Here is a 9,661-nt window from a genome sequence, read left to right as displayed (position 1 = left end):
TTATTTGTAAACAAATTGTACTTGAGATTCTTAGAGCTTTCAGTCTTACTAAAACATTAATAAACAGACTTATAGGATCACAAATTAGATGAAAATATGTTTGTAATTTCTGAAGTATGTTTGAATTTCACGGGTTTTGAATGTCAGCAAATATTATCATGTTCCATTTTGATAAAGAGAGAAGTTCTTAATTAAATGTTGTCCATGTGAGCTCTGAAGATCCTCATACCAATCTGGCTACATTTCTCCTTCAGGTTTCTAGGGGTACTTCTGAGGGGTCAGGGGTAATTTGCTGTTTTCCAAGGTCATGTTGGTCTGATTAACCACAGTCAGACACACTGAAACTTGATTCTAGAGATAGTGATGTCATTTTGGTCCTCCTCCAGAACCAAGGACAACAACCAATCAACCAACCATTCAAAACTTAAGAGTAAGGAAGAGTATAAGACCCAAAGACTCAAAGAGACAAACCTAAGGTCAAATGAAAGTAATTCAGCAATCCAGGATCCAGCCTCAGGTGATTGATTCCAAACTCATTATTGCAGGTTTAAATCCCACCATCACCACCCTGCTCCTTTCTTCCTTCATTCCCCATCCCCACACACAATACCTTATCTCTTCTTACTTAGTCCATTCTTTTACTGTTATTTGTTCAATCAGTCTGCTTGGTAATTTGCTCACACATAAAGGGCTGAGCTATGTGGAGGCTCTGTCTCTGCCTTACCACCCATGCTTTTATGCCTTGCATTCTGAGTTAATTTCAGCTGTTTTTGCACCACCTCCAGTCAATATGGGCCTGACATGTGATGCTGGAGAGTCATTTAGCACTGGCAAAGAAGGTAAGGTCCAAGGCTCTCATGTGAAGTTTGGATGAGACATCCATGATATGTGACATTTGTTTAGAGACTGTGGTAGAGTCTGGGACCTGTGATTTCACTGGTATAGAGTACTCCCAAAGGAAGAAACTCCCTCTACCCATGGATGGTTAATACTTTCCATACAATTTATAGTTTTAGAGGACTGCCTGGGGGCACTGAAAGGGTTAAGTCACTTTCCCAGGGACATGCAGAAAGTGGGTATCCCAGGCAGAACATTAATCTAGGTTTTTTAGCTTTGCCAACAACCCTGTATGCCCATGTAAACCACGCTGTTTGTTGTTGGATAGACATAAGGATAGGAATTAGAACTAGACTTCTGATTTTCTTTTTTTTTTCTTTTTTTATTATTTTATTTGTTTTCAGTGTTCTACAATCATTTCCCTATAACTCAGATTTTTCCCCCACCCTCCCCCTCCTTCTTCCTTCCCTCACCCCTCCCTCCCCCAGATGGCATACAATTTTATATAGGTTCTACACATACATTCCTATTAAATACATTTTCACCTTAGTCATGTTGCATAGAGGAATTAAAATGAATGGGAGAAAACATAAAACAAACCAAAACATAATACAAAAGAAAATGATCTGCTACATTCTGCAATCAAATTCCATAGTTCTTTCTCTGGATGTGGAAGGCATTTTGCCTTAAGAGACCACTGGGAATTTTTTAAGTCCTTGCATTGTAATGTAGTTCTAAGTCTACCAGAAAAAAATCCTTGCACACTGTGATTATTGCTGTGTATAAAGTTCTCCTGGTTCTGCTCCTTTTGCTCAGCATCAGTTCATGTAACATCAGTTACATGATCAGCATCAGTTCCAGGTCTTTTTGACATCTTCCTGTTCATCATTTCTTACAGCACAATAGTATTCCATTACATTCATATACCACAATTTATTCAGCCATTCCCCAATTGATGGGCATTCCCTCAATTTCCAGTTCTTGACCACCACAAAGAGAGCTGCTGTAAATATTTTTGTACATGTGGGACCCTTTCTCATTTTTATGATCTCTTTGAGATACAGTCCTAGAAGCAGTGTTAAAGGGTCAAAGGGTATGCACATTTTTGTAGCACTTTGGGCCTAGTTCCAAATTGCTCTCCACAATGGCTGGATCAGCTCACAGCTCCACCAACAATGAATTAGTGTTTCAACTCTCCCACATCTTCTCCAACATTTATCATCATCCTGTTTTGTCAAGTTAACCAATCTGAGAGGTGTGATGTGGTATCTCAGAGTTGTTTTGATTTATATTTCTCTAATCAATAGTGATTTAGTGCATTTTTTCATATGACTATGGATAGCTTTGATTTCTTTCTCTGAAAACTGCCTGTTGATATCCTTTGACCTTTTATCAATTGAGAGATGACTCGTATTCTTGTACATTTGACTCAGTTCTCTATATATTTTAGAAATGATGCCTGTATCACAGCCACTAGTTGCAAAAATTCTTTCCCAGTTTTCTGCTTCCCTCCTAATCTTGATTGCATTGGGTTTGTTTGTGAAAAACTTTTCAATCTAATGTAATCAAAATTATCCATTTTGCATTTCATAATGTTTTCTATCTCTTGTTTAGTCAAAAATTCTTCCCTTCTAAATAAATCTGATAAATACACTATTCCTTGCTCCACTAATTTGTTTATAATAGCAGTCTTTATACCTAGATCATGTACCCATTTGGACTTTATTCTTGTGTATGGTGTCAGTCTTTGGTCTATGCCTAGTTTTGCCATACTGTTAACCTGTGATATTCTTGTAACACGGAACTGACAGATGAACAAAGTCTTTGTACCAATGCATTCCAGTACCTTCTCTTCAAATTAGAGTTTTCTAGAACTGCTTAGTGAACTGAGAGGTTAAGTGATTTGCCCAGGTTCATACAGCCAGTATGTATTACTCAGATATTCCTCGCTAGGAGGCCAACTTTCTATTCACTTCACCATACTGTCTCTCTTTAAATATCATGGAGAAATATAGATTTAGGGTTGGTGTGTGATATTTAGACAGGTGTTGACAAATGGATCAGCCATCAAATGGGTCATTAGCAGAATAAACTAAATCAAAGAAATGGTCATGTACATACCTTAATCTACAGTGGATGACTCCAACCTACTGACACACTGAATGACAGTCTTTAGGCTCACAATTATTTGAAACTATCCTTTCATCTCAAATACTAGCTCCTGAATCTTTTCCTCTCTATCCCTAGAAAATCTAATCCTTCACCTCTCTACCAATTCAGCTAAGTACCTTTTCTGACAGAGTGTAGTCTTATAGAGTTGTCTAGGGTACTAAAATTTTAGCTGACATATCCAGGGACATACAGCCAATATGTGTCAGAAGGGGAACTTGAATACATACCTTCCTGGCCTTGAGGACATCTCTTTATCCACTCTACACCATTAGCTTTCATTTTATAACATGTAAAAATGGAGTCAGGATGGCATGTTAGATATAGCCAGATGTTAGCAAACTACCTTCCAGTGGGTGATCAGCAAGGTTAACTAGACAAAAAAAAAAAAAAAAAAAAAAAAAAAAAAAAAGGTGCCTTTTTCTACAGTAGGCTACTTCAAACTGAATGACAGTATTCTGACTACTGAAACTATTTCACCATCTTCTCTTGAGTAAAAGATTCTGGTTCCTTTCCTGGATATCCTTAGTAAATCCTAACCATTTGCCTCTCTCCCAGCAAGGGGATGGGGTAGGCACAGGGGAGGGGAGCCCACACATGTATTTATGCTTAATATGAAAATATTCATCAGTCCACCTACACACAGTCCCCAAGAGTCAAATGTTTATGAAAGTGTTCACAGATTTTTTCCGAGTATCTATGAAATCATTATATAGTGTGCCCAGAATCATCTTAATTACCAGGTATTCACAAGCCGCCCACAGATCCTTCTATCAGCATGTTGTATGGCATGTCAGTGAATGTGTCAGCAAGTTTCTGTCCGTCTGCCATCCAGATGTATAGAGCAGTTCTCATGATAAGATATGCAGGCTTTTCTCCAGGGGGGAGGAAAATTGAAATAAGGGACGTTAGTATAGTAAAAAGACATCCTGAGATGCCACAGAAGCTTAATGAACCTTCTTCTTTGTCAACTTGAACTATCAGAACAGATAGGTAATAGAAGTTCCTTTTACAATTCAAACTAAATTTTTAAAAAAACCCTTCTTATGTCCCTGACACCATGCTAGGTTGGAGATATAATGACAAAAACAAAGAGTTTTTTCTTCAGTGTTTGTCTTCAAGGAGCTTACATTATACTGGGGAGGAATGGAGCATGTAGATAAGACAAATTAAATATAAAATAATTTCCAGATGCAGTGGATAGAGCAGTAGATCTGGAGTGAGGAAGACCCGAGTTCAAATCCAGCCTCAAGATACTTACTAGTCACATGGCTCTGGGCAAGACACTTAAGTTCTGGCTGCTTCAGTTTTTCATCTGTAAAATGGAGATCGTAATAACACCTCACTTCAAGGTTGTTCTGAGCATAAAATGAGATAACATTTTTAAAGTGCTTCGCAAACCTGAAAGTGCCAAAAATGTTTGTTGGTGTTGTGATAATGATGATTCCTCTAGGAAGAGTTCTGGTTTGGAGTCAAAGGATCATGAGTCCTAGATCTGTCACTTAAGATCTACATTACCTTAGGCAAGTCACTTCCTTTTGTAGGTCTCAGTTTACTTATCTAAAAGATAAGGTGATTGAATTTGATGATGTCTGAGGTACATTCCGGTTCTAGATTTATGATCTTATGATGATATTATCTACCCTAAGTCTTTAATAAATGTCCAACAACCTCCAGTTAATGGCTGTATTTTGGACCCTCCTGGCTTAGAGTGAATGTCAATAGTAACTTGATTTTTTTTTTCTAATTAACAGGGCCATCCCTTGACCCTCTTCTTAAGGAGGCCTAATCACTGAATGGGCATTACCTCACTCTAAGTGAGTAATGAAAAGGCCTTAGGATAAAAGGGCCAGGGTCTCCTATTGCATCCTGGGCCATCTCCAGTCATCCTGATGAATATCTGGCCACTGGACCCAGATGGCTCAGGAGGAGAAAGTGAGGCTGGTGACCTTGCACAGCCCTCCCTCCCTCAAATCAAAGTCAACTGCAAGTCAGGTCATCATTTCCCTGATGTCATGGTCCTCTTCAAGAACGAAGGACAAACACAACAACAATTGAATGAATATAAGGTATTTAGCAAGTGATTTTAGACTTTAGATGTTTTTGTAAAAATTAGTGAATATTTTGGTTAAATTATTAGGTGAATATTTTAATTATGTGTGAGGGTACTTTTCCATATCTAATTGCTTTTTCTTCCTTCAGTATCCTGTTTATTAGCTTATCTGCACTGAATATTCCCAGGGATATTTAAGGAAGACAAAACAAGACTAACAATACAAGTATTGCCACCTGCAGGAGTAAAATGTATTGCATCTGTATGCATATAAAACACCACATATATCTGCATGTATAAACATATGTATATAAACAGATATGTGTACATACACATGTGTACATGTATGTATACATATATGCAGAGAGAGAGTGAGAGAGAAAGAGAGAGAGAAAGAGAGATATTATCACAAACTCCTTATTTCCCATCAGAGAAGCATCATGACACCATGAATAGAGCAGCAGTCTTGGAGTCAGATTAACTTAGGTTGAAATTCTGCCTCTCAGACATATTAGACACTTGGAAAGTCACTTAGCCTCTTAATATTTCAGACAATTCTTTAAAGGATGTTATAGGGGAGTTGCTCATCTGCATAGTGAAGCAAATCTACATGCCAGGAGCTTCCCATGTCTTTGAAATCATACACTGAGGCCAATTTACATACCTACTAAGTCACATTACCTTATCATTTATTCATCATCATAGAATTTTTTTAAAAAATCAAGTTGTTAAGACACTAAGGAGGTAACTTAGTTCAATACAAACCTGAATAAGCACACTTTTTATAATATCCCTTACAAGTAGTCATCTATCTTCTGTTTAAAGCATTTTCCTAAACTCTGGCTACAAAAATAGATTTTTTTTAAGGCAGTTCCTGTTCCCAAGGAACTCACAATCTAATAGAAGACAGTTACAGAAGGTTTCACCTGCAAGTCAGATGGAACGATTCCATGATCTTAAGGATATAGTGTCAAAGATAATGGTAAGGCCTCTTCCTTAATATCATTTTCACTGATTAAATCATCAGTTTCTTATACTGGATCATATGATAGTGCTAAGGACTTTGAGGGCAAGAGTTTTCTTTTTTGGGTCTTAAGTAATTGTGGCTGGAACATCTTCCGGAACAGCTGCCAGGCTGTGTTCCCAAAGGGTTGCTTCTCAGGATGATGACTGTGCACACTTGAAAGGAAGCAGGGATATTCCAAAGACTCTTGGGTTCAGGGTCCTGGTCAGCCTCCATCTGGTTCTGAGAAGAGTTTGCGGTCAAGATGGTGGTGGTTGTTTGATTTGCCTGGAATGATGCCTCCTGTCTCTCCTTCAGGGTACCATGATTGTTCAAGTAGTTTGGCTTGTCTGTCTTCTAAATGCCAATTGGGAGGGATGGCAGTTCCTTTTGTCACAGGAGGCATCTCATCCTATTTTCAACATCTCTAACAGGGAGTTCTCCCAAGTACTAAATCTAAAGATATTCATTAGTATTGGATTTCACATCTCTCTTACAGAGATTACTAGCTAGGTATAGTTTGGTTGGCTAACAGTTCAATGGAGCTCATTAATGTGAGTACTACAGACCATCCTTATGTTCATTCTTGTCCTCTATTGTTCTTGTCCACATCCTCCTTTAAATCCTCCAACGAACTTTTGTAAAACTAATTCCACAAGGTCTTTTACCACTTTGTAGGTCACACTTCAGCACTCAGGCTGCATCTCTTTCTACTTCCTATTAACAGATGATCACTCTTCCTACTTTTTCAATTGTACACTCACCAGAAGCATTTTTTAAAAATTTATGCTCGGTTTAAATGCATCATGTTGATACCTACACTATGTAAAGATAATGACAAGACAGCACCCAGCATCTTGGTTGTACTTCCTGTGGTAGACTGATGGGAAGACATGTGAAAGAATTGCACAGGATGGGCATTCATGGGTGAGTTGCAATCCTTTTTCATGCCACACATAGATAATGCACTATAGCCGACTTATATCCACCATATATTTCTCCTCAGCTATAAGAATGACCTCAAATTTTGATTCTTCAGGTGCTACATAATTTCATGATTTGATTGCATACAGCTTTACTAGAAGAATACAAAAAATACTGAAGGATCTGTGATTTCATCAACGTGAGAAACTCAGGTCCTGTGACCCCAAGTTTTTCTCCCCTTCCCTCACTCCTCCTTCCCTTCCTCTCCTCCTTCCTCTCCTCCTCTTCTTCTCCTCCAACATTTATATAGCACTATGAGGTGGGCAAAGCACTTTACAAATATTTTCTCATTTTCCTCTTACAAATAGCTCTGAGAAGTAGCAAAGGAAAACAAAGGGGAACAAGAGAATAATACTTTATTTAGAGCACAGTCTTATCTTATATGACCTTTATAATAACCTTGGGAAGTAGGTACTATTATTATCCTTATTTTACAGTTGAGAAAACTGAGGCTATGACAGGTTGTTACTTGCCTCAGATCATACAATTAAGTGTCTAAGGTAAGATTTTAACTGCGGTCTTGCTGACTCCAGGTCCAATGCTCTATGCACTGAGCCACCCAGCATGTCTCTAATATAGATAATAACTCTTCTATAACTTTAAAGAAGTCCTAGTCAGCAGACTGTGGCACACAGTGAACTTACTTTCCTTGGTTCACACAAAGATTACATGTTAAAGACAGCAAATGAACCCAGGTTTCCTTGGCTCTAAGTCCAACACTATCCACTATATCCATGCTGCCTTTAGCAGAGTGATAACCAGTGGAATATCAATATTTTGTTTTAGAAAAAGAATGAGAATTATCAGAAGAGGATTGTGCAATTTCCTAACTGGAATCTAGATTGCTCTCTTTCTTCTACTGTGTTCTGGATATGACTCATTGTCTTATCTGCACTATTTGTCCAAAATGCACTGATGGACCACCTCAAGTGATTGTTCATCCAATAAGATATCAAAGCCTGGATGATAGATGTTATTTCTACACTTAGTTTTTCAAATGTGGATTGTCTGGTCAATTACTCTGAATGCTCAGACATACCCTACTTACATAAATGTGAGTAAATTGTATATTAAATAATTTTTTGGAGCCACGATAAAAGGTAAAATATTTTATTCCTCCAAAAATTCAGAAAATTCCTTGCTCTGGGATACAAGTGAGTCAACATAGGGAGCTACCATTTAGCTGTCATATAAGAAGCTACCCATTCTGCCTGAAAACTTAATGGAAAATTATGGTTAACTGCTTGAGTGAGAGAAACATGCTCCCTCTGAAAAAAATGTTATCATACACTCCTATAGAGCTGCGGTAATATTGATGTAAAGTCTAAACCTGATTTACCTCCTACTGTTCAGCTCTGTCCTGCTCACTAACTTTCCTCTGCTAATCGAGTGAAATTCTGACATGCTGAGCACTTTGCCATGTTGGAAATACAAGACTTTCTCTGACTGTGGAATATGCAGTTTTCTACCTATCAATAATGACATGAAGAGAGTTGCATCCTTTAGAAATAAAACCTTTAAGAGCTTCCTATGTGCCAAGCACGAGCTGTGGACACAATTGGATGTAAAAAAAGTGGCTGCCTTCCAAGACCTTACAATCTAGTAGGGGAAGGTAATGCATAAAGGGGAACTAGGAAGTATGCAGAGTTGGTAGGAAGGGTAAAGCTTGTGGTGAGAAAGTAAGTGGTTTAGAGAGTGGATTGAGCTGTGAGTGGAGTGAGCATGACTGGGGACCCTCATACAATGACAGGGACTCACTGATCACGAGGATTATCTCCCTCTACTATGTCACTTAACCCCTTCTTTTCAGTCAAGCAAACTGGAGGGTGACGAAGGATGATACAGGTAAAATTATTGTTAGTAACTACTCAAGACAGCAAAATTACTCCATTGCAATAGAATTTTGTTTAAATGGACAGTGAGCTAGGGCCAGAATTAAACCAGAAGAGGAAAGTAGTCTGGATTGCCTATGGGAAAGAGAAGAAGTCCTTTAATGACTCCAAACTTTTTCTTGAAATGAAGTTCATTTTGGTAACACCAATATTTTATCAGTGCTTCTAAGGCTGTAATAAGCAATGAAAACAAAATTCTCTAGAAGATTAAAATCACTCAGAAGAGAATGAAGAGGTACGTAGTAGGTGCGATCAGGCACAAGTTCATGACAAATTAGAAACAACAAAAGCATTGCAGCAAAAGATGTCTTTAAAAAACGAGATAACCTTAGATCGTCTGTGTGCTCCACTGGCATTCTTGGGGTGACACGGTGAACACATGAATGAATCACCTAGTTAAAAAGCATGTAGTGAATGCTTACTATCTGCCAAGTACTATGAGAAGAACTGAGGACAAGGGAAGAATAGTCCCTGCTCTCAAGGAACCTACATTCTATTAGGGAAAGAAAACAATTATCTGGTGGTTAAAGAGAGATCTTTTAGTTTAGAGAGTTATAAGGATAGCAGATCATAGGAGAGCGGACTGACATACTCTTTCTAGGAGCAGTAACAGGGTTAACTTGGGCATCTACAAAGGTGATGGGAAGGAAGTTTGGGCTGGAATATGCAGCTCATGAAGAGAAGTCCAGGGAGTGAATTGAAGTAATACCGGAGTCTGGGACA

This window comes from Notamacropus eugenii, chromosome 5, assembly GCF_028372415.1.
Source record: "Notamacropus eugenii isolate mMacEug1 chromosome 5, mMacEug1.pri_v2, whole genome shotgun sequence".
In the NCBI taxonomy this organism is placed as follows: Eukaryota; Metazoa; Chordata; class Mammalia; order Diprotodontia; family Macropodidae; genus Notamacropus; species Notamacropus eugenii.
Note: the sequence above shows the minus strand (reverse complement) of the source record.